The sequence below is a fragment of the Narcine bancroftii genome, unplaced genomic scaffold (assembly GCF_036971445.1).
Source record: "Narcine bancroftii isolate sNarBan1 unplaced genomic scaffold, sNarBan1.hap1 Scaffold_149, whole genome shotgun sequence".
NCBI lineage: Eukaryota > Metazoa > Chordata > Chondrichthyes > Torpediniformes > Narcinidae > Narcine > Narcine bancroftii.
The window spans coordinates 6,217,139-6,242,420 of NW_027211884.1; the positions used below are offsets into that span (position 1 = coordinate 6,217,139).

The 25,282-nt window shown below is 44.4% G+C and overlaps 1 long non-coding RNA gene across 1 annotated transcript in view; it reads left to right on the forward strand.

Annotated features, from left to right (window-relative positions):
• The first annotated feature begins 13,918 nt into the window (after nt 1-13,918).
• LOC138750439 (uncharacterized) overlaps nt 13,919-25,282 on the forward strand; it is a 91,565-nt gene continuing 80,201 nt past the window's right edge. The window contains exon 1 of the long non-coding RNA XR_011349340.1: nt 13,919-14,078. This is a non-coding gene — a long non-coding RNA (uncharacterized lncRNA). The remainder of the gene's footprint in view (nt 14,079-25,282) is intronic.

A 25,282-nucleotide genomic window follows, 5' to 3' on the forward strand; every position in this document is an offset into this window, starting at 1 on the left:
GAAGTGCCGTCGAGGGAGTCACAGAAAGACGTGCCCCTGTGAAAAGAGGATCTGAGTGGAGTGGGTTAGATGTAGCAGGTTAGAGGATGGTGCTGAAGTTGGAAGTGTTCAAGGATAATGTGTCAGATGTGGCAGCTGATGGGTGGTAAGTGAGAAATTTGAGGGATTCTGTCCTTGTTCTGCCGGAGAGGAGGTGGGGTAAGGGCAGAAAGAGAATTGGAGATATGGGTGCAGGATTTTTCAATGACAGTGTGGGAAAATCTGCATTTATTGAAGAAATAAGATATTCTGGGTGTTCTGGAGTAGACGATCTCATCTTGGGACTGTTACAGGCCCAGACGACCACAAAACCTAGCAGCAATAGAAAATCACCAAGACAAAGGATACTTAAACAAAGGTCATTTTAAATTTTCTTTAAACAAAAAAAGGTTCAAATTTTAACTTATCACTATTAACTTAACAGTCTTACATTACCCCTTTCTTATTCTAAGTGCAGGTGTATTTAATGTGCATAAAGTTCTTTGACGCAACTCCAAGTTCATCAGTGTCTATCAATTCTTATACTGTGCACAGAATTCAACATTAATGAATTTGCACCAAGCTTTGGTACTTAAAGGTAAATGGTTACCCCTCCAGGAAGGCTCTTGTTGGTTTCAGAGAGGGATTTCTTGCTCATTGGACACACAAAAACTGATTCCCTCTGATCAACCACTTTGGGGTCTTGTCAATGAAGCCCATCAGGGTTTTCCAAATGATCACCTCTTCTGCAGGTCACCATAGAGTTCCTTTTATTTCCCTTATTTGAGGTGAAACACTCTTGCCAGCCATTTCCTCTTGTTTGGACAACAAAGTTTTTCAACAGGCTGAACTGAGAACTCACAAACCATCTTCAAAATGGGGTTTCAACAAGATGCCAGCTTGCCATCTCTCTCTCTTAGAAAAAGCCAATTTGGTCTCTCCTCTCTGCTTGCAAAAGCACATGACCTTCTTAGAACAGCAAACTGCAACCAGCCAGATTACTGCACCGGACCCAAACTTCTGAGTCCTTTCATCAGTTGCTTTAAAATCAATAATCCATTTACCCCTGCTTTTGAAATTCTTTAGCAAAGCAGTCTCCTTGTTTTGTCTTTGCAAAAGCTCTTGGCATCTGAATGACTCTCTATCAGCAAAGCTCTTGCATTTTAAATAAGAGCTGTTTTGTGAAGTGTTTGTGTTTGTTTGTGACCTACACGACTCCTACAATCCATCTCTTTCAAAAACATATCAATATGCAATGTGGTGTCCTTGCAAAAAAATTAAGTGGGAAGAGGTATAATCCAGGTGTCTCTGGTGAGTGGAGTGTGTAATAGTTTGAAACTTGAACCTCTCTCTATTTCAGGAGACAATTTGCTGTCATGTAATTAAAAAGTGTCATATCACACAAAATTGCTTTTTTCCTGCTGTGAGGCAGACAGATTCGCCATTGGCAGAAATTGCCTGAAATGCCTCTTGCACTCAGAGAAAGAAGCAAAAGAGAGTCGTGCTCTCCCCCCACTCACCCCCACCACCCTGAACCCTGGGCCAAGTCATTGAGGGTTTGTGGATTCTCTTTCAATGCTCACAGACCAATCCAAGCCATTGGCAATGTGAGCTCCTGTTTTTAACCTCTGACATGATTAGGAACCATTTAACATCCAATCGTATCCCAAGTCTGATACCTGATATCCTTTTAGCCAGTTTCGAACCAGCCTCCAGCAATCCACAACCTAATGTGAGTCCCTTGACTGCTTTCCCAGAAGCTCACAGCCTGGGTTCCTCTCCTCAAATTACCAACAGCCTGTCACCTATGTGGGTCGTTGAGTTGCAGAACCCCTCACTGGTCTGCTTCCATGGTCACTCACCCATGGATTGAATCCTCTGCTACTCAGATGTTGATGGTGTGTGGTCTTCCTGTTTTCTGATGCCCTTTGTTAGTCCTCCGCTTACCCAGAGATCATGGTGGTGAGGAAATCTAACACATCTAAATAAAAATGTTACAACTTAGAGGATAATCTCGCATGTCTAGAGGGATGAAAAGAGCATTATTACAAATTGAAGCCTAATATTTGAATATTCAGGTGTCAAATTTGCAAAAGCATAGAGTATATATTTCTCAAGCTATATGCAATTTTTTCTAAAGGAATACAACTTCGAAATTTTTGCATGTCATCTTGGTAACCCTAAAAGTATATCTGATTTCCAAGTAAGTGCAATATATTTCCTCATCTCCGCTAATACTTATTTAACAAATTTCAATTGATATATTAATAGTTTTAATTTGGGCCTTGTTCCTTCAGTATTTCCCAATAAAAGTAAGGTTGGATTTTGCAGAAAACAACTCCTGTAACTTGTTCCAAAAAATTTGTAATTCTCCCCAAAAAGATCTTGCATTAGGACAAAGCTAAGTTGAATGCAAGAAAATTGCTACATCTTCACCACACCTAAAACATTCATCTGATCAGTCTGATTTTATTCTATACAATTTCTCTAGTGTAAGAAGTAACTGTAGAAGAAAAACTAGTTGTGAATTCCTTCATCACTGCTGCAGTGTGGAACTCTGGTCAATAGATCCAAAATGCTGAGTTGAAGTGAATTAATACAACTCCCCTGGATCACGTGATCTCTATTGCCAAATCAGCTTCTTGTAGAGCTTTTCAAATCCAATTGCTTGAGTCACCTGACTCCCGGTGCAGCTTTCAATAAAATCCTTACTGACATCTGCTTCATGACTGATGTAAAAATAATTATACTGAACTAATTTATATCTTACCTTGAGATCCTTATATGGATCTTCCCATATTTGCCAATCGATTACAATATTCAGAACCATTTCCCACCTTTGTCTCATCTTAAGAACTCCTCATTTAAAAGTTCCTCCTTGTAATAAAGAGGACATCATAGAAGTAAATTTTTTAACAATTCCTCTTTATAAGGAATTTCTATTTCAGTACAACATGGTTGGCCCTAACTTATCCTTCAAATATGCTCTTATTTGGAAATAGCAAAAAAGAATGCTATGAGTTATATATTTATTTCTCAGTTGCTCAAATTACATTAATTGATCCCTTTCATTACTATCTTCAACATTCATAATCCCCTTACAAACCATCTATCCAAAAATTGATGATCCTTTGAAAAAGATATGAGGATTTTGAATCAAAGCTATTCTGGGTGCTGTACATCCACTTACGCCAATTTCATCATTTATTTTATTCCATATATGTATCAAAAATGGTGTATCTCTATCACCAACCATTAATTTCGATTCCCACTTGTATATAAATTCTTCTGCTTTTCTCTATCTTATTTTATTTGATGGTAATTTTTCCCTTTCAAAAAAAGAAGCAAAATATCTCATTTGAGCTGCTCAATGACAATTTTTTTTAAAATTAGGAAGCTGTGGTCCTCTCAATGCAGAATTTGCATTGGTTCAATAACATGGGATTCAATAAGAAATGGGTTAATGTAACATAAAACCACTATGCAGACTGTTTTCTAAGAATAGAATACCAGAGGAGGGTTGTCTAGGTCTTCCGCAAGATAAAGATCACAAGATGTAGGCCCATTGAGTGTGTTCCACCATTTTTCCACAGCCCCACTGCCCAGCTTTCTCTCCATAACCCTTGATTCCTTGACTAATCAAATACCTCTCAATCTCTGCCTGAAATACACCCAATGACCTCAGTTCCACGATTCACGACCCGCTGACAAAATAAATTTTTCCACATCTGTTTTATATTGACACCCATTTATGCTGAAATTATGCTCTCTTGTCCTCAAATCTCCTACCATGGGAAACTTCTTTGCCATATGTACTCTGTCCAGGCCTTCCAGCATTTCAAATGCCTCTGAGGTCCCCCTTAGATTAATTTAATTTTGTGAGGCGTACTTTAGAGACCAAATATTTGGGCTTTTAATGGTGACCTATTTAAATGAACAAAATCTGATTAGAATTTGTTTATGGAAAGTTTGGAAGTTGCCACAAAAAAAACGGAGCATCTAAATTAGATGTTGTAATGAAGAGAAATGAACAATACAATGAGCCTTGTGTCATAGTATCTGACTCAGTCTACCGTACATCACCGTTAAACCTTCTCCTCACTGTGAACCTGATGCCACGGTATCTCCCTTAATCTACCATCCATCCCCATTAACCTTCTCCCCACTGTGAACGCAGTATCTCCCGCTGATAATTGTACATCACTGTTATACCTACTCCATACTCTGAAATCTGTGTCACAGTATCGGTCTCCATCTACCTACATTCCCATTAACATTCACCCCATTGTGAACTTGGTGTCACAGTATCAAACACAGTTTATCGTACATTACCGTTCAACTGTATGACGGATGTGAACCCAGTGTCCCAATATTTGACACAGTTTATCGTTCATCACTGTTAAAACTTATTCCCTCTGTTCACCTGGTGTCACAGTATCCATCTCAATTTACCATACATCACCGTTCATCCTTCTCCCCACTGTGAACCTGGGGTCACAGTATTTGACACAGTTTATCGTTCATTACTGTGAAACCTTCTCGCACTGTGAACCTAGGGTCAAAGTATCTTGCACAGTTTATCGTCCAGCTGTGATTGACCTTCTCCCCATTGTGAATCCGGTTTCACAGTATCTGCCTCTGTCTTCCGTTCATCACCATTAAACCACTCCCCACACTGAATCCGGTGTCACAGTATCTCATGGAGTTTATAGTATCTTTCTCAATCTGCCATACATCACCATTAAACCATCTCCCCACAGTGAACCCGGTGTCATAATATCTGGAACTGTTTATCGTGTATCACTGTTAAACATTCTCATTACTGTGAACCCAGTGTCACAGTATCTGACATAGTTTATTGTACATCAATGTTGAACCTTCTCCCCACTGTGAACCTGGTATCATAGTATATGCCAGAGTTCATTATATATCACCATTAAAACTTCATAATATTGTGAACATCGTGTCACAGTATTGCCACAGTTTATCATACATCACTGTTCATCCTTCTCCCCACTGTAAATCCATTGTCTCTCTATCTGCCACAGATTATCGTACATCGCCATTAAACCTCTTTCCCCTTTGAACCTTCTGTCAAAATATCTGCTACACATAATCCTACACTCTTAAATCCATAACAAATGGATATCAGGTGTCACAGTACCTGGGACTGTTTATCGTACTGTTAAATCTTCCACCACTGTGAACTCAATGTCACAGTATCTGTCTCACTCTAACGAACATCATAAAACCTTCTCCCCACTGTGAACCTGGTGTCTCTGCATCTGCCATAATGTATCATATATCACTGTTAAACCTACTCACTACTGTGTACCTGGTGTGAAAAGTATCTGTCAAAGTGTACCATACATCCTCATTAAACATTCTCCCCACTGTGTAACTGGTGTCACAGTATCTGCCTCAGTCTGCCATCTTCTTCTTCTTCTTTGGCTTGGCTTCGCGGACGAAGATTTATGGAGGGGGTAAAAAGTCCACGTCAGCTGCAGGCTCGTTTGTGGCTGACCAGTCCGATGCGGGACAGGCAGACACGATTGCAGCGGTTGCAAGGGAAAATTGGTTGGTTGGGGTTGGGTGTTGGGTTTTTCCTCCTTTGCCTTCACCATTAAACCTTCTCCTTACTGTGAACCTGGTTTTACAGTACCTGACACAGTTTATCATACAGCACTTTTAAACTTTCTCCCCTCCTTGTACCTGGTGTTACAGTATCTGACACAGTTTATTGTACATCACTTTTTAACCATTTCGCTACTGTGAACCCAGTGTCACAAAATATGCCTGAGTCTACCGTCTATCACCATTAAACCATTTCTCCACTTTAAACTCGAAGTCACCGTATCCACCAAAGTTTATCGCACATCACCATTAAAACTTCTCACCACTGTGAAACCTTTGTCACAGGATCTGTCTAACTCTACTGAACATCACCGTTAATCCTTCTCCCCACTATGAGACCCTTGTTACTGTATTTGGCACAGTTATTGTACATCACTTAAACCCTCTCAACACTGTGTACCTGGTATCATAATATCTGCTTCACTCTACAGTACATCACTGTTAAACCAACTGTCAAATTGGAGTCACTGTATCTGGCAGGAAGACCATTCCACTTCTGGCTTTTAACAGGAAGGCCATTCCACATCATGAATCTGACAGGCAGAACATTCCACATCTGGCTTCTGGCAGGGTGACCATTTGACATCCGGAATCTGGCAGGTGGACAATATCACATCTGCCAAATGTCATGAAGCTAATTCCACATGCGGCATCTTGCAGACGGAACATTTTACATCTGCCATCAGGCAGGCAGCCCATTCCACAAATGGCATATTCCTGGTGGAGCTTTCAAAATCTGGCATCTAGCAGGTAGACCATTCCACATATGGCATTTGCCAGAAAGACCATTCCACATCTGACAGGGGGAACATTCCACATCTGGCAACTGCCTGAAGACCACTACACAGCTGGCATCTGGCATGAGGACCATTCCACATCCAGCATATAGTTCGCATACCATTCCACATGCTGTATCTTGCAGCTGGACCATTCCACATCCAGCCTCTAGCAAGTTTACCATACCCCATCTGGCACCTGTCAGGTGGACCAGTTCAAATCTGGCATCAGGCAGGTTGACTACTCCACATCCAGCATCTGACAGGACTACTATTCCACATCTGGCAGAAAACCATTCCACATCTGGCAACTGGCAGGTGGACCATTCCATATCCAGCATCTGACACGAAGTCCATTCAACTTCCAGCATCTGGCACGAATTCCATTCCACATCTGGCATCTGTCCAGAAGTTCATTCTACATCCGGCATCTGGCCGGTGAACCATTACACATCCAGCAGCTGGCAGATGGACCATTCCATGTCTGGCATTTTACAGGGGGACCATTGCATATCTGGCATCTGTTAGGTGGACGTTTCCATATCCAGCAAATGGCAGGAAGCTGATACGACATTTGACATCTGACAGGCAGACCATTCCACATCCGGCATCTGGCAAGTGGTCCATTCCAAATCCGGCATCTCGCAGGTAGACAATTCCACATCTGGCATCTGTCAGGCAGACTAGTCAATATCTGGCATCAAGTGGGTGGATATTACCACATCTGGCAGGCCGACACTCCACATCCTGCATCTGGGGAAAAAGAAACATTCCACATCTGGCATCTGGCAGGTGGTCTATTCCACTCCAGCATCAGCCAGGTAAACCATTCCATATCCATCATCTGGCAGAGGATCATTCCACATCCTGCAACTGACAAACATACCATTTCACATCTGGCATCTGGCACGAATTCCATTCCACATTCGGCATCTGTCCAGAAGATCATTCTACATCCTGCATCTCATCGGTGTACCATTACACATCTGGCACGAAGTCCATTCCACATCCGGATTCTCACAGAAGGACCATTCCACCTCCGGCATCTGGCAGGTGGACCATTCCACGTCTGGCATCTCGCAGGGGGACGATTCCACATCCAGCATTTTGCAGGTGGACAATTACACCTCCGCAATTCCGCGCCACATTGGCCCTTCCCCTATATGGTTACATGCCCTGGTGGCTGCCACTGACGAGTGTATCCTATGTTGGCCGGTACAGCCCTTAATATTAGCCAATGGGTATTTGCATTTGGAATTCGGACTATTACTTAAAGACTAGTGGTGGGTCGGGCTAAGTGGGATCCTGTGATGGTGCCTCCCCCCCCCCCTAAAACCAGTATGCATTCCACAATATCGTATCGCTGGAGGGCAGGAAGAGATTACTGCCACCATCAATGCTTTACAAGAAGAAGGAGTAGTGAGGCCCTCAACATTGCCCTTTAATAGCCCTGTTTGGCCAGTGCAGAAGTCAGATGGCTCCTGGAGGATGACAGTTGATTATTGTTTCTTGAACAAACATGCCCCACCACTTGCTTCGGCAGTTCCGGACATTGTCACCCTTATTGAAAACATTGCTACTAGGAACTCAGGAATATGTTATGCTGTCATTGATCTCGCTAACGTCTTCTTCAGTATTCTTATAGACGAGGTCTCACAGGATCAGTTCACCTTTACCTGGAGAGGACGTCAGTATACCTTCACCCACCTCCCTCAGGGCTATGTACACTCTCCCACTACTTGCCACAGCCTAATTGTCCGTGATTTGGAGATGGTGCCAGTATCGCCTTCCCTCTCAATTCACCATTATATTAATGATGTGATGATCCAAGGGGCCACGGAAGAAATGGTACAGAAAGCATTACAAGAGGACGCCTGGTTTACTGATGGTAGCAGCCGCTGGGTGAAAGGAAAGCAGAAGTGGAAGGCGGTGGCTTACCATCCCTGGTCAGGAACTCACATATTGGAGGAAGGGGATGGTGGCTCCAGTCAATATGCTGAGTTGAAGGCGGTCACTTTACCACTAGACCCCCATGATCACCCTCTTCACTTGTTCACTGATTCCTGGGCTATGGCTAATGGACTAGTGGTATGGATGTCTGATTGGCAAAAGAATGACTGGCTGGTACATGACCGCTCAGTATGGGGAAAACAGTTGTGGCAGCTGTTGTGGGACGCTTCCCATCATCGTGAGATAACCGTATATCACGTTGACGCCCATACCAATGCGACGACGAACATGGCACAACATAATGCAGTATCAGATCAGCTTGCCACTATCAGCCACGCCGATACAGTCCCCCTGGCTCGATGGGCACATGAACAGAGTAGCTATTTGGGGGAGAAGGGATCAGCTATGTGGCCTGTACACATGCCTTACCCATCCATCAGAACAATGTCCGCATGGTCGAGCGGACATGCCCAGCATGCCAGCTTTTGAAGTCCCGCACTGTTCCTCCTCGTCTGCATGGTCGAATAAGACAGGGAGCTCACTCACCTGCAGTCTGGCAAATTGATTACATAGGCCCAATGCCAGATTGTATGGGTAAACGTTACGTCCTAGTAATGATTGACACCTTTTTGCTTTTCCCACCAAGACGGCTGACCAAGCTAGCACTATCCAAGGACTAAACCATTAAATTTCTTGTTATGATGTACTAGAAGTAATTCAGTCTGATAATGGCTCGCACTTCTCCGGGAAGGCAATCTGTGATTGGGCAGCTGACAACAGTATCTTATGGGTCCTTCTTTCTTTGGCTTGGCTTCGCGGATGAAGATTTATGGAAGGGTAGTGTCCACGTCAGCTGCAGGCTCATTTGTGGCTGACAAGTCTGATGCGGGACAGGCAGACACGGTTGCAGCGGTTGCAAGGGAAAATTGGTTGGTTGGGGTTGGGTGTTGGGTTTTTCCTCCTTTGTCTTTTGTCAGTGAGGTGGACTCTGCGGTCTTCTTCACAGGAGGTTGCTGTCCGCCGAACTGTGAGGCGCCAAGATGCAGGGTTTGAGGCAATATTATCCCACTGGTGGTGGTCATGTGGCAGGCACTAAGAGATTTCTTTAGGCAGTCCTTGTACCTCTTCTTTGCTGCACCTCTGTCACAGTGGCCAGTGGAGAGATTGCCATATAACACGATCTTGGGAAGGCGATGGTCCTCCATTCTGGAGACGTGACCTACCCAGTGCAGTTGGATCTTCAGCAGCGTGGATTTGATGCTGTTGGCCTCTGCCATCTCGAGTACTTTGATGTTGGAGATGAAGTCGCTCCAATGAATGTTGAGGATGGAGCGGAGACAACGCTGGTGGAAGCATTCTAGGAGCCGTAGGTTATGCCGGTAGAGGACCCATTATTAGGAGCCGAACAGGAGTGTGGGTATGACAACGGCTCTGTATACACTAATCTTTGTGAGGTTTTTCAGTTGGTTGTTTTTCCAGACTCTTTTGTGTAGTCTTCCAAAGGCGCTATTTGCCTTGGCGAGTCTGTTGTCTATCTCGTTGTCGATCCTTGCATCCGATGAAATGGTGCAGCTGAGATAGGTAAACTGGTTGACCGTTTTGAGTTTTGTGTGCCCGATGGAGATATGGGGGGGCTGGTAGTCATGGTGGGGAGCTGGCTGATGGAGGACCTCAGTTTTCTTCAGGCTGACTTCCAGGCCAAACATTTTGGCAGTTTCCGCAAAACAGGACATCAAGCGCTGAAGAGCTGGCTCTGAATGGGCAACTAAATTGGCATCGTCTGCGAAGAGTAGTTCACGGACAAGTTGCTCTTGTGTCTTGGTGTGAGCTTGCAGGCGCCTCAGATTGAAGAGACTGCTATCCGTGCGGTACCAGATGTAAACAGCGTCTTCATTGTTGAGGTCTTTCATGGCTTGTTTCAGCATCATGCTGAAGAAGATTGAAAAGAGGGTTGGTGCCAGAACGCAGCCTTGTTAATGGAGAAGGGTTCAGAGAGCTCTTTGCTGTATCTGACCCGACCTTGTTGGTTTTCGTGCAGTTGGATAACTTATGGGTCCACCATATTCCTTATTACTCACAGGATGCCGGGTTAGTTGAATGAATGCATTGTTTACTGAAGGAACAAATTTGTTTGTTAACACCACTGGGGACCCTGAAGGGGTGGTGCCATGTGCTGCAGCAGGCCGTCCATAATTTGAATCATCGCCTTTCCACCGACTTCTTCACGCTTCTGAACTACAGCCTATTCCAGAGGAAAAACAGTCATTGCCCCCCATTCCCGAGCTAGAGAATGTCGGACAAAAGGTATGGGTGACACCATCAGGTATTGGCCCTCCTGTAAAAGGAGAAATAGTGACACCTGCCCAGGGTAACACTCAGTGGATAGCTATTGAGGGACAGGATGGTTTAGTTTGTTTAAATACCGAACGCTTATGGCACTGTGAGTGACATATGTCAGGCTTCTTTGTTCCAGGTCCTCCATCTTGTGCTCCTGCTGATCTGGCTTAACCGGTGCTTTGATGCCAGCAATTGGATTTGTAATGTCGAGGACGTTCCGAGGGAGTTGCCCGTGGGGGACACGGCCCGATGTATCCACTAATATATCGGATATTGTTAAGCATGTTTCAAAATCTGTTGGTGAGCTTCAGCGTCTGGGTCTTGTGGCCCACAAGGATAGTTTGAGCTTGATTGGAACCCTTTTTCATGGTGAGCTGGTCCATTTGGTGGATTGGGCCACATTATTCTCCGTTGGTTGTCGCATTTTTGCTTGTTTTTGTGATTATCATAGTTTTAGTTTCTCTTTTTCACTCCTTCTGTACTCAAATGCTTGTAAGGTCTCGTAAGTGACAGGCTGCGACCAAGGGGTGGAATGTAATGGAAGATTTAAACCGTGTTTTTTTATTTTTGCAGCCTTTGCTCCTGCAAGGCAGAGAACCAGCTTGTTGCATATGAATTAGTAGACATTATCTAAATTTACACTATGGGGCCCAGGGATGCATATGAATCAGTAGACATTATCCAACTTCCACCATGAGGCCCAGAGATGCAGTTGTCTTTTGTTGGTCGCAGACTGTCAGGAGACCTTGAAGATAATTAAATCATTTGTTCGAAGAGATAAGATCTGAAGTAAACAACTTTTGGGTAATATAAGCCATGGTCCCACTGCTTAAAGAGTCCCTCTTTGAGACTCTCCAAGAGGTGGCAACATCTCTCAGCAAGAAGAAGAACTTCAAGATTCCAACCAACGTCCCGGTCCGTGGAGGTGGAGAAGCTGCTACCGGCGCCCAGACAACCTACTACAAGTGTGCAGTCGTCGCCTCGCTTTGGCAGTTGGGACCAGTCCAGGCATTGATAAGTATAATTGGGAAGGGCTTGCATTTTGTAGTGTGAATTCAGCTAGCTATTTAATAATAAAGACTTGTATAAACTGAACTGCTCTCGGTGTGTATGTGTGTATGTGTGTGTATGTGTTTATTTTCTTTCGGTAGCTCAAACACTGTGACCAATCTAAAAAGAACAAAATGAGAGGAATAAGTTTACCCAAGACAACGGGCATGTGGATGTAAGAGAACAGAAGGCAAGGGGTGTGGTACAGGTAAGGGTTAGTTTGTTGTGGAGAACATTTACAAAGGTCAGTACAGCCTTTATGGGATAAAGGGCCTGTACTGGGCAACAATGGTTGATGTTATAATGGATGCGGAAGCTCTGGGAAGGGGTAAGGGAGGGACTGGCCAGGAAGTCTGCAGATTCTGGGGCCGAGGGCAATGCACAAACATGCTGTGGAAACTCATGGATAGTTTTGTGAGGAGCAGGTCTTGCTTCATGAGTCAAATTGAGTTTTTCGAGGAGGTGTCAAAGGAAATAGATGAAGGTAAAGGTGTATATGGGCTGCACATGGATTTTAGTAAGGTGCTTGACAAGGTCCCCACGGTGGCCTCATTCAGAATGTCGGGAGGCATGGGATGCATGGAGCCTTGGCTGTGTGGATTCAGAATTGGCTTGTCTGCAGAAAACAGAGGGTAGTAGTAGATGGAACAATGACTAGCGGCGCTCCAAGTTGATCTACTCTGGGACCCCAGCTCTTTGTGATTTTTATGAATGATGATGAGTGGAAGGGTGGGTACGTCAGCAGATGACACAGACCTGCACACTGCCAGATGACCAAAATGCAGACATGCGTGAAGACATTACCTTGGACAATGAGGATTTGGAGGTGTTCCAGAAGGCCAAGAACGCACTGGCCAACATCACTCTTCCATTAGACGCCAGGCCAAAGACACCCACCACTCTCACAGTAGACTCTTCCAGCACAGCAGTAGGGGGTGCACTGGAGCAATTCATCGAAGGGCAATGGCAGCCCCTTTCCTTCTTTAGCTGACACCTCTGGCCACCTGAACTCAACTACAGCGTCTTTGACTGAGAGCAATTGGTACTGTACCTGGCAGTCAGGCACTTCAGGTATTTTTGGAAGGTAGACAATTCAGGATGTTCATGGACCAGAAGTCATTAACTTTTGCCTTCCATAAGGTGTTGGACCCGTGATCGGCCAGGCAGCAGCAGCTCCTCTCATGAATCTGAGTTCACTACAGACATTCAACACATTTTGTGTGATGCACTGCCCCACCCCACAACCAAGTCTGTCCAGGCCCTGTCCCAGGGAATCGACTATTTAGCCCAAGGCAGGGGACAGCAGGAAGACCCTGAGATACTTGCATTCAGGACAGCAGTTTCCAGGCTCAGGCTGGAGGATGTTGACCTCGACCCTGGTAAGTAGATGCTCCTCTGTGACATTCCAATGGAAACCCCGCCTCATCGTGCTGACCACATGGAGATGGCAGGTTTTCGATGAGTTGCACAACCTGACGCACCCAGCCATCAGAACTTTCAAAATGGTGGTCAGTAGGATTGTCTTGCTGAGCCTCCGGAAACAGGTTGTCACGGGGCCAAGATCTGCACACTCTGCCAGATGACCAAAATGCAGAATACGTGAAGGCACCATCCCCAGACATTCGAGTCAGCACCACGTAGGTTCAGCCATGTCTACATTAACATTGTAGGGTCACTACTAGCCTCCCGCGGGGCAAGTTATCTTCTCACCATGATTGCCTGCTCCATGAGGTTCACCGAGGAGGTCCAGCTGTCTGACACAACCACTTGTGTCCTCCATTAAATTGGAAGCAGTAATAAATATGAAGGAGTGATTGATAATATATAGTCTCCCTTGTAGTTTGGGTGCAATGTATTTCTTGAGATCAGAGGAATCCAGGAGCCAGGACAGAGTGATCCTGTGTTTCCCAAGGATTTGATAGTTGGGGTAGTAGAAAGTGGAAGGGCCGAAGGGTTTACTGCTCCTTCGACTGCCTCTCTTTTCTGTCTTGCGATGCTGATTGGGTGCGACTGTGTGTTCCATCGCTCGCTGATTAGTTGCTTCAATTGCACGAGCCAATGGACTGATTCGGTGAGGCCGCTTTTGGATTGGACGCTGAAGTAGGGTTAGATTGATGGGCGGATTCGCGGGCTGATTGGCTCTTGCTGTGAGGAGGCGGGACGTTGGCGGTGGCGTCGTCAGCTCGGGGTCCGTCGCGTCGCCGAGGGCGCTAACGGGAAGAAGTTGGCGGCGGCGCCGGGACCTTCCTCAGCCGCGCGGTCCAGAGAAAGCGGGCGACCCGCAGCCCGATGGGCCCCACCGTTGAGCGGCCGGTACCGACGTGGTGTTTGGGTGGAGCCGAGGCGTCGGTGCGAGGCCTGATGGCGCCAACAGGGCGAGGCCGGAGGCCGCGGGGTAACTGGCAGCGGGTGGGGGGGGGGGGGAGGGGAGGGGCAAGAAGGAGATTTGCACGTCTTTGGATGGCGCATGCGCGATGGGTTCGCCACTTGGCGTTCGGTTCGCGCATGTGCGATTGATACGCATGTGCCAAATGACGGCCCTAAGCGAACCCTTTGGGCAAGCGCCAACTGATGACTCGCGCATGCGCACAGAAATTAAGATGGCTGCCCCCAGCCGATGGACCCCGAGACACTGAGTCACAAATTCAATCCGCACATTTTGGGTCTTTCGTTCCCTGTGTCTCTGTTCTCGTTTGTCAAATCATTTGATTTTAAAAATAGGCTCTAATACTTCAGGCACCGCACACGGGGAAAACTCCGACTTGCGACCATTGTGAGATCTGACTGATCCTTCAGTCTCCATGACGGTCGCAGGTCGGGGAGGGCTGTCTTGGACTGTCCGAGTGTTGCTCCGATTTCACTTTTTTTTTGCTCGCCCGGTCGCTTGGCGTGCTACAATCTCAGTGTTTATAAGGGGGAAATTCTTTTAATGTTTCATTTACTTTTGTTACATAATTCTTCCTAGATTATCTGTGTAACATTGAAGGTTATGGGTTTTCATGAACAGCAATCATGATTTTACTCATAATTTGATGACGAAATGGATGGGAAACTTTTTGCTAATACTCCATGTGAATTGAAATAAAAATGAAGTGACAAACTTAGGAAGGCTTGTTTACCCTTCTTTTAAAGCAGGATGTCCAGATGATTTTCATGTTGCTTGTTGAATTAAAATGTGATTTGTCTGTTCTTAATGGCAGCTGCCATATTGGCATTGCAAGGAAAGATGGGAAATGGGTCAGGTCCTTGGTGGTCCCAGTAATGCAATGGAGAAAGATGTCACAGGGCTGAATGTGGTTTAGGGAGGGAGAGGGTGTTAATTTTTAGGAAACATATGTGTTCCGCCACCTATCAGTATTTTTTCTCAAATAGAAACTCCTGCTGGTAGAAGCCATTTCCTACTTTGAACAGGCCCAATGTCATTATCTAAGCAGATATTGTTACGAGCCCAAAGGACCCCAAAACTCAGCAGCAATAGACATTCACCAAGACAGGTGGTTTTTAAAACAGAAGTTATTTTTAATCAACTTTAAACATTAAAATAGAATGAAACTTTAACTTAACTAACCCAAATTAACCCCCTTCTAATTCTAAGCACACATGTTTGTAATGTGTTTAAATTTTATGAAAAGTTCTTTGGTTCACAGTTCAATCTCACTTCTCCATCTTCCAAGTTCTCTGGATGCAGGCAATTCTTCTGCTGTGCACATAATTGATCATGTATAAATTTCACCAGGTTTTGGTGCTCGAAAGGTAAATATTTACTGCTCAGGAAGGTTCTTGTAGGGTTTGCAGAGAGTGATTTGTTGTTCCAGGATTTCCATAACTGAGGTACCACCATTAGTCACGTCAATGTCTCGCTGATGAAACTTGCCCCGTCAGGGTTTTCCAGATGGTAACTTCTTTCTTTAAGTGACCACAGAGTTCCATTTCTCTTATTCCAAACAACAGGAGTTCTTTCTTCTGCTCAAGCTGTGGTTAGATAAACAAAACCGGTGAGTGACTTTCCTGTAAGCGCCCTGCAGAAAGGTACTTGTAGTCATCCTGGCTCCATTTCCAAACAATGGTCATTCATTTTATTACATCAGTTCAGTTAACACCTACTTGTGTATGTACATCAATATTTCTTCAGTCTTTCAAATAAAATCTGTTTTAAAAGGTATGTATGTATGTTTGTAACCTACACTAAATCTTACCAAAATCGCAAATATTACCAAATTCTCCAAATATATTTATTCATTACAATATCACGTAAGGAGCAACTGGGTCGATGAACTACCTTGGGTTCTATTAGGAGTATGAACAGCTCCAAAAGAAAATCTGTCTGCATCATCTGTAGAATTGATGTTTCGTCCGGCCCTTATGGTTCCAGAAGATATTCAGTTCAGAAACAATTCAGTCATGGACGTCCTTCAACAACTCCGCAAGGGTACTGCTAACAGCAAACCATCCTCTACCAACTGGCATGGCAAAACTAGGCAACAAGTCCCCCAATCACTATTAAACACTGAATTTGTATTTGTACGAAGACAGATTCCAGGGGCACCGTTACTAAAACCATATGAAGGACCATTTTGTTTGATTAAGAGATATGGAGTGGTATATACATTGGACATCGGAGGGCATCCACAGCTATTCAGCGTGGAGAGACTTAAACCTGCCATATGGACCCTACTTCACCAGTTCAGTACTATCAACCCAGGCGACATGAACGTCTGCCTAACTCAAGCATATCTGGTATCTTAAGTTACAGTGACGATTTTGGGGGGGCATGATATAGCGAGTGCACAGCGCGGTATTACGAATTGCCACCGTCAGTTCCTAGACTTAACTGACACATCACGGGCTAACTGTGTAAACATTTTTCATCACCCTATAAACTTTTTCCCATTGTAAACCCGGTGTCACGGTATCTGTCTCAGACTCCTGCAAATCACCGTTGAACCTCCTACCCACTGTGTACCCGGAGTCAGAGTATATGCCTCAGTCTACCGAACATCACCATTAAAATGTCTCCCCACTGTTAACTCTGTGTCACGGTATCTGCAACAATGTATTGCGTTTCACGTTTAAACCTCTTCCACACTGTGAACCTGGTGTCACAGTACCTGTCACAGTTCATTGAACCTCAACGTTAAACCATCTCACTAATGTGAACCCAGTTTCACGGTATCCGCCTCAGTCTACCATACATCACTGTTAAACCTTCTACCCACTGTGAATCCGGTATAACAGTATATGCCAGAGTTTATTTTGTATCACCGATAAACTTTCTCCCCATTGTGAACCTGGTTTTCACAGTATCTGACACAGTTTATCCTTCATCACTGATAAACCTTCTCATTGATCTGAATCCGGTGTCACAGTTTCTGTCTCAGTGCGCCATACATCATTGTTAAAGCTGTCTCCCACGGATCCCCACTGTTTCCCATCAGTTTCCCACTGTTCCTCAGCTATTTCCCACCATTCCCCACTTTTCCCCATGGTTCCCCACTCTTCCACTCATTTCCCAATCTGTTCCCCCATTCTCCACAGTTCGCTATCTGTTCTCCACTACTCCCCACTATTCACCCCTGTTCTCCACTGTTTCTTAGTGATCCCCACTTTTCCCCACTGTTCCTTAGTGATCCCCACTTTTTCCCATCTCTTCCATCCATTCATCAATTTTTCCCACTGTTGCCCTCAATACACCATTGTTCCCCAACTGTTCCCCACTGTTCCTCACTGTTCCCCACCTGTCACATACTTTTGACCAATGTTCCACACGTTCTCCAATGTTCGCCTTTTGTTCCCCATTGCTCGCCCCTGTTACCCTGTGTTCCCCACAGTTCTTCACTGTTCCCCACTTTTCTCCAGCTGTTCCCAATCTATTCCCCACTGTTGCCCTCTGTTCCCTACTGTTCTCCATTTCTCCCACTTTTCCCTACTGTTCCACATTTCTTCCCCACTGTTCCCCACAGGTCCCAACTGTTACCAACTGTACCCCATGGTTCCCCATTGTTGCCCATCAGATGCTCCTCTGTTTCCAATCTGTGCCCCATTTTTCCACACTGTTTCTCACAGTTCTCCACTGTTCACCATCTGTTCCCCACTGCTCCCCAGAATTACCCACTGTTCCCCATGGGTCCACTCTGTTCCCCATCTGTCCCCACAGTTCTCCAGCTGTCCCCCCTGTTCCACACTGTTCCGTACTTTTCTCCACTGTTCTGCATCTGTTCTGCCAAGTGCAAGTGAGGACAAAAATGCAAGGTGAAGACAAATGAATGTGTGGCTGAGGGGCTGGTGTAAAAGACAGGGTTTTGGCTTCTTGGACCATTGGGCTATCTTTTGGGGAAGGCATGACCTTTACAAAAAGAATGGGTTACACCTAAACTCAAAAGGGATCAATGTATTGGCAGCTAGGTTTGGTGCAGCCGTCGGATGCGGTTTAAACTAATTTGGCACTGGGATGGGAACCTGTATGATAAGCAAAGGACAGGAAAGATAAAATAGGAAAAGTTGGGTTAGGCAGCGAAAGTAAAAATCAGAAAGAGCAAGGAGGGTGAAAAAAGCAAATCTGAAGGCTTTATATCTTAATGCAAGAAGCATTCGGAACAAGGTAGATGAATTGGCTGTGGAAATTGAGACAAACAAATACGATTTGATTGGGATTACAAAACATGGCTGCAAGGTGGGCAAGCCTGGGAACTTAACATCCCGGGGTATACAATATTTAGGAGGGGTAGACAAGAAAGAAAAGGGGGTGGGGTAGCTTTGATGGTGAGAGAAGGAACGGACACAATTGACAGGAAGGATATTAACTCGGAAGATACGGAATCTATATGGGTAGAACTGAGGAATAGCAAGGGGTGGAAAACGTTAGTGGGTGTGGTATATAAGCCTCCAAATAGTAATGTAGAGGTGAGGGAAGGAATAATAAGGGAAATTAGAGAAACGTGCAATAAGGGAACAGCTGTCATCATGGGAGACTTTAATTTACATATCGATTGGACTAGCCAAATGAGTAAAAATACTGAGGAGGTGGAATTCCTTGAATGTTTACGGGATGGTTATCTAGACCAATATGTCGAGGAACCAACTCGGGAGCAGGCCATTTTAGACTGGGTATTATTCAATGAAAAGGGGCTAATCAGCAATCTTGTTGTACGAGGCCCTTTGGGAAGGAGCGATCACACTATGATCGAATTCTCACTCGACATGGAGAGTGAAGAAATTATCACCGAGACTAAGGTCCTGAATTAAATAAAGAGAATTATGATGGTATGAGACGGGAGTTAAGTAAGATTGATTGGGTGGTTTATGGTGGGGGGGTGGTGATGGTGGATAGACAATGGAAAGCATTCAAAGATCTAATGGAAGAATTGCAGAAATCATTTATACCGGTTTGGCATAAAAATAAACCAAGAAAAGTGACTCAACTGGGGATAACAAGGGAAATTAGAGACAGCATTAGGACCAAAGGGAGAACATATCAATTGGGCAAAAAAAGTACCAAATCCGAAGATTGGGAACAGTTCAAGATGCAGCAAAGGAGGAGAAAGGGATTAATCAAGAGGGCAAAAATAAATTATGAAAGTAAGCTTGCGGCAAACATAAAACCAACTGCAAAAGCTTTTATAGATATGTCAAGAGGAAAAGATTGGTGAAATCCAGAGTAGGTCCCTTGCAGTCAGAGTCAGGGGAATATATAATGGGGAATAAGGAAATGGCAGACCAATTAAATTGTTACTTTAGATCTGTTTTACAAGAGAGGATACAATAACCTCCCAAGGATGTTGGGAAACATAGACACTAATGCAAGGGAGGAGCTGAAATAAATCAGTATCTCTAAGGACATGGTCTTGGGGAAATTGAAGGGATTGAAGGCCGATAAATCCCAAGGGCCTGATAATCTACATCCTAGGGTACTTAAAGAAGTGGACATTCAGATAGCAGATGCTTTAAAAATTATTTTCCAGAACTCAATAGACTCAGGATCAGTACCCATGGATTGGAGGGTAGCTAATATTACCCCACTATTTAAAAAAGGGGTAGAGAAAAAGTGGGGAATTATAGGCCGGTGAGCCTTACATCAGTAAGGGGCAAAATGATGAAATCCATTATTAAGGATGTAATAGCGGAGCATATGACTAGCAGAGAAGGGATCGGAGAGAATCAACATGGATTTACAAAAGGTAAATTGTGCTTGACAAATCTATTGAAATTCTTTGAGATGGTGACAGGTAAAATAGATGAGGGAGAGCCAGTGGATGTGCTGTACCTGGATTTCCAAAAGGCCTTCGATAAGGTTCCACATAAATGACTGGCATGCAAAATCAAGGCTCATGGGATTGTGGGGGGAAGGTATTTATGTGGATTTAACTGGCTGGCAGATAGAAGACAGAGAGTTGGGATAAACGGCTAATTTTCTGAGTGGCAGGCGGTGACCAGTGGGGTGCCACAGGGATCTGTACTGGGACCCCAGCTGTTCACAATTTACATTAATGATCTGGATGAGAGGATTGGATGTAATACCTCCAAATTTGCAGACGACACTAAGCTAGGAGAGGTTGTGTGCACTGAAGAGGGGGTCAGGAAGCTCCAGTGTGATTTGGATAAATTGGGGGACTGGGTAGATACATGTCAAATGCACTACAATGTGGATAAATGTGAGGTTATCCACCTTGGTAACACAAACCAGAGGGCAGATTACAATTTGAATGGCAATAGATTGGGAGATGGGGAAGTACAGAGAGACCTAGGGGTTCTTGTGCACCAGTCACTGAAGGCGAGCATGCAGGTACAGCAGGTGGTTAAAAAGGCAAGTGGTATGTTGGCCTTCACATCAAGAGGATTTGAGTATAGGAATAAGGATACCTTACTGCAATTGTACAGAGCCCTGGTGAGACCACACCTGGAGTATTGTGTGCACGTTTGGTCGCCTTATCTGTTCTTGCAATGGAGTGCAAAGGTGATTCACCAGGCTTTATACCTGGAATGACAGGAATAACTTCTGAGGAAAGATTGCACAATTTGGGATTGTACTCGCTGGAGTTTAGAAGATTGAGAGGGGATCTCATAGAGACATATAAAGTTCTGGCAGGACTGGACAGAATGGATGAGGAAGGGATGTTTCCAATGGTGGGGGAGTCCAGAACCCGGGGCCATGGTTCGAGGATAATAGGCAAACCATTTTGAACCGAGATGAGGAGGAATTTCTTTACCTAGAGGCTGGTGAATCTGTGCAATTCATTGCCACACAGAGCAGTAGAGGCAGGTTCATTGAATATATTTAAGAGGGAATTAGATATATTTCTTCAGTATAAGGGAATTAGGGGTTACGGAGAGAAGGCAGGGACGGGGTACTGAAATTTAAGATCAGCCATGATCTCATTGAATGGCGGAGAAGGCTCGAAGGGCCGAATGACCTACTCCTGCTCTGATCTTCTATGTTTCTGCCCTGTTGCCCATTTTCCCCAATCTTCCCCTCTGTTTTACACTGCTCTCCACTGTGCCCCTCTATTCCTCATTCTTCCCCTCTTCCCTTCGTTCTTCACTGTTCCCCACTGTTCCATAGTGTTCACATTGTTCCCCATGGGTCCATAGTGTTCCCAATCATTTCCTAATCTGCTTCCCACTGTTCCCCACAGTTCCCCACTGTTCTCCATTTGAACACCCTGCTCCACACTATTCCCTATTTTTCCCCACTATTCTGCATCTGTTCCACCCTGTTCCCCACTGTTCTCCAGCTGTCTCCGTTCCACATTTATCCCACTGTTCCACAACTATTCCCCACTGTTCCTGACTTTTCCCTTCTGTTCCCCATCTGTTACCAACATTTGTCCACTGTTACTCGCTTGTTCTCCACTGTTCGTCACCTGTTCTCAACTGCTCCCCACTGTGCCCCTCTGTTCCCCACTGCTCCTCTTTCTTCCCCCTGTTGGGGAACAGAGGAGCACAGTGGAGAACAGAAAGGAAAAGTGGGGAACTGTGGGGAATAGTCAGGAACAGGTGTGAACCTCTGGGGAACAGGTATATATGGGGAACAGATGGGGTACAGTGGAGAACATTGGGAAAAATGGGCAACAGTGCAGAACAGTTGATGGGGACCAGTGGGTTAAATGGGGAACAGAGGGCAAAAGTGGGGAACAGTGGGAATAATGCAGAACAGTGGGGAAAAGTAGGGAACCATGGGGAAAAGTATGGAACCGGGGGGACAGCTGGAGAAGATTGTGGAAGCGTGGGGAACACTGTAGAAAAATGGGGATCGGAGGGGAATAGTGGGGAGTGGGAGGGAACGAGGAAAGGAGAACAGTGGGGAACAATGTTCCGCACTGTTCCCCAACGTACACCCTGGTTCCCCATTGTTGACCAGCAGAAGCTCATCTGTTTTCCAACTGTGCCCCACTTTTCCACACTGTTTCTCACACTACGCCACTGTTCACCATCCATTCCCCACCGTGAAATATAAAGTGTTCACAATCCTTACTCTGGAGATAAAAGTTTTGAAGAACAGGTTCATCTTTATTTCGAGTCTGCAGAGTCGGGTGTCCCTGGTCTGGAGACACACTGGAAGTTCAGAATCATCACTCTTTTGTACAGTCCCATGCTCAACATCACCCCACCTTCATTTACCTTCTTCCAATCAGAATCCCAATACATTACAACATTCTCCTTCTCCCTTCCATCAATCCAGGTATCACTCAGTTCTTCCCTCTTCATACATTGCCTGTTCATGTCTCTATGAGGCAATCGCAGTACTAGCTATAGACTATCTTAGGTCACTGTACCAACCTGAACCAGTTCCTTGCATCCTTGGGGCTTGAGATAAGAAGGGGCCCACTGGCTAGTACTGTCTACTCTCAAGCTCTTATCTACATACTTTGCATTCCATCATTTTTCACAGAATGGTGCGAGTGTAATCACATTCAACTGTTTTTCACAATTCCTCCTTTTTTCTCGTTATCATGTATTTCTGATTAAACTGCATTATTGTTCACCTTTTGTTTCCTCAAATTGTAACATGAGTTGAATTTGTCGTTGTTCATCTGCCATGGGATTTTTTTAATACCACCTGCTTCGCTCCAGTAGCTGAGCAAATGGATCTTGTGATAAAACATCGTAGGATGGCTGATCCAATCAATAAGCCCACTAGAATCATTCAGCCAGATATAGCAAAGTGCATTAACCATGGCACCCAACCTCCGAAATTCCAATCTCCCCATGTCCAATCACCTCCTTTTTTATATTTATCTCTAGTCTCCTGGATCTTCTCTCTACACTTTTTAATATGGACCACCAAATCCGAGATATTAGCTGATTCATCCAGGATGTATGTGTAACATTCAGAACCAATTAAAGGACAAGTCCTCCCTTTCTCTGTCAAAATAAAATCAAGGGCCATGCATTTTTGGAGGACTGTAAGTTGCATGGTGGCCATTTCTGCATTTATTGCCCGGACTTGGGATTGGACTTCCCCAAGTACCAGGTTCGTATTATTTACTAGTTCATCTAGGGTGGCTGCTATTTTTGAATCTCAACCGCACTTTGTGCAGCTCCATATGTTGGGAAAAACCTCCACATGAGACGATCTCCTTCAGTCACCCTTTTGCTTTTCCCATGGGACAAGCCTAGTACAGGTAGCTGATTAAGTTCACGGACATGGGGAATTAAGTAAGCCAGGTAATAACATCCACTCCAACCTTTAGGTGTACAGGTCAATATAAATCCTTTTGTCCGATTCCAACATTCCTTTTCTCCAGGTAACCATGAATAAATTTTACGTCCACACACCCAATATGTGCCATTCACCGGGTGTGGGATTCACAGTCGTGTGATGGTCTAATTCTTCATGAAATTGGAAATTCCTAGTTGGTTTCTCAAAAGGAAGCATCTCTCCAGACTGAGGAGTTGGTGACTTTGTTGGCTTTGGTCGTATCGACCACCCTTTGTATTTATCTTCAGTGGTTGGATCACTGTTGCTGGGCAAGATCTATATATCAAATAATTTGTGTAGGGAGAGAGGGATTGCTACTAAGGGGACTCCTGACTTGCCATGGTGTGGTATTTTTGCACAAACCCAACAATCTGTTTGATTTTGGTTCTTAGCATAATTAGTACATAGAGAGATAAAATAATTTTTAGGTTTAACACGCAAAGTTATGATATGTAAAAGTCAAATTGAAATAGTAAGCGCAAAAGTTTCATTATTGTAGTTTTCTTTTCTGTTCCTTTTTACTCCTCTTTCCTTCCTTCTGTGGCTGGTGGTGGGACCATAGGTCCCTTTATTCTTTTTTTAAAGATTTTTTTCTTCACACTATGAGCCATATTCACCAAAATACCCACAAACGTTTCCCTCTTGAATATATAGTGTCATTTTTCTCCTTTTCCCCCCCCTCCCTTCCCTCCCTCCTTCCCACCCCCCTCCCCACTCACTAAACATTCAACATATACAATACAATAAACCCATTAAACAATGTCATCACACAATAAAATAGACAAGAAAATTGTGTCATCTACTTTTACACACTGGGTCAGTTCATTTCATCTACTTCTCATTCTGTCATTTCAAGAGGTGGTGGTCTGCGGTAGGACCTCTCTTTTGTGTTCCATGTACGGTTCCCAAATTTGTTCGAATACTGTGATGTTATTTCTTAAATTATATGTTATTTTTCCAATGGAATACATTTATTCATTTCCATGTACCATTGCTGTATTCTCAGGCTATCTTCTGATTTCCAGGTTGACATTGTACATTTTTTTGCTACAGCTAAGGCTATCATAATAAATCTTTTTTGCGCTTCATACAATAGTACTAGATATGGTCTGTTCCACCGGGGCTGAAGCTTTTCTTCTTTCCACGAATTGATCAGGACCCAGTCACCAGCATTCACAGAGTGGATAGGGAAATCCAGAGGAGGGCTCTGCACCAGCAGACGCTTAGCTTTTAAATCTGCAAGAGAACAAGAGACTGCCAGTCAATAATTCCTTAAAAACACATCATTATTTTTGACTGTAGGTATTCCTTCTATCCGCCCCAAATATGGGAGTCCAAATAACATCTCGTAAGGGGATATTTTAATGTTTTGTCATGGGGCTGTCCGAATTCTGAGAAGAGTTATTGGTAAGCACTTGGTCCAGGGTAATTTAGTCTCTTCTTTTAGTTATGTAATTTGCATTTTTAAAGTGGCATTCATTTGTTCCACTCTGGATGCCTTGGAGTATGCAGCTTCCATTTTATCCCTAAGGTTTCACAGACCTGTAAATTTTAGAAGCGAGGTGCTTTCCCCGATCTGAATTGATGGATTCGGCTATTCCATATCGGGGTACAATTTTTTCCAGAATTATATGCTTGTTCAGTGGCATTGACGGTGGGGAACGCTTCAACCCATCTCGTGAAATGGTCCACTACTGCTAGTAGAAATTTCCATCACTGGACCTTAGGGAGTTTGGTGAAATCCACTTGTATCCGCTGAAATGGCCAGATTGCTAAAGGTGGTACTCCTCCAGCATAGCTTTCATAACTTTCTTATTAACCT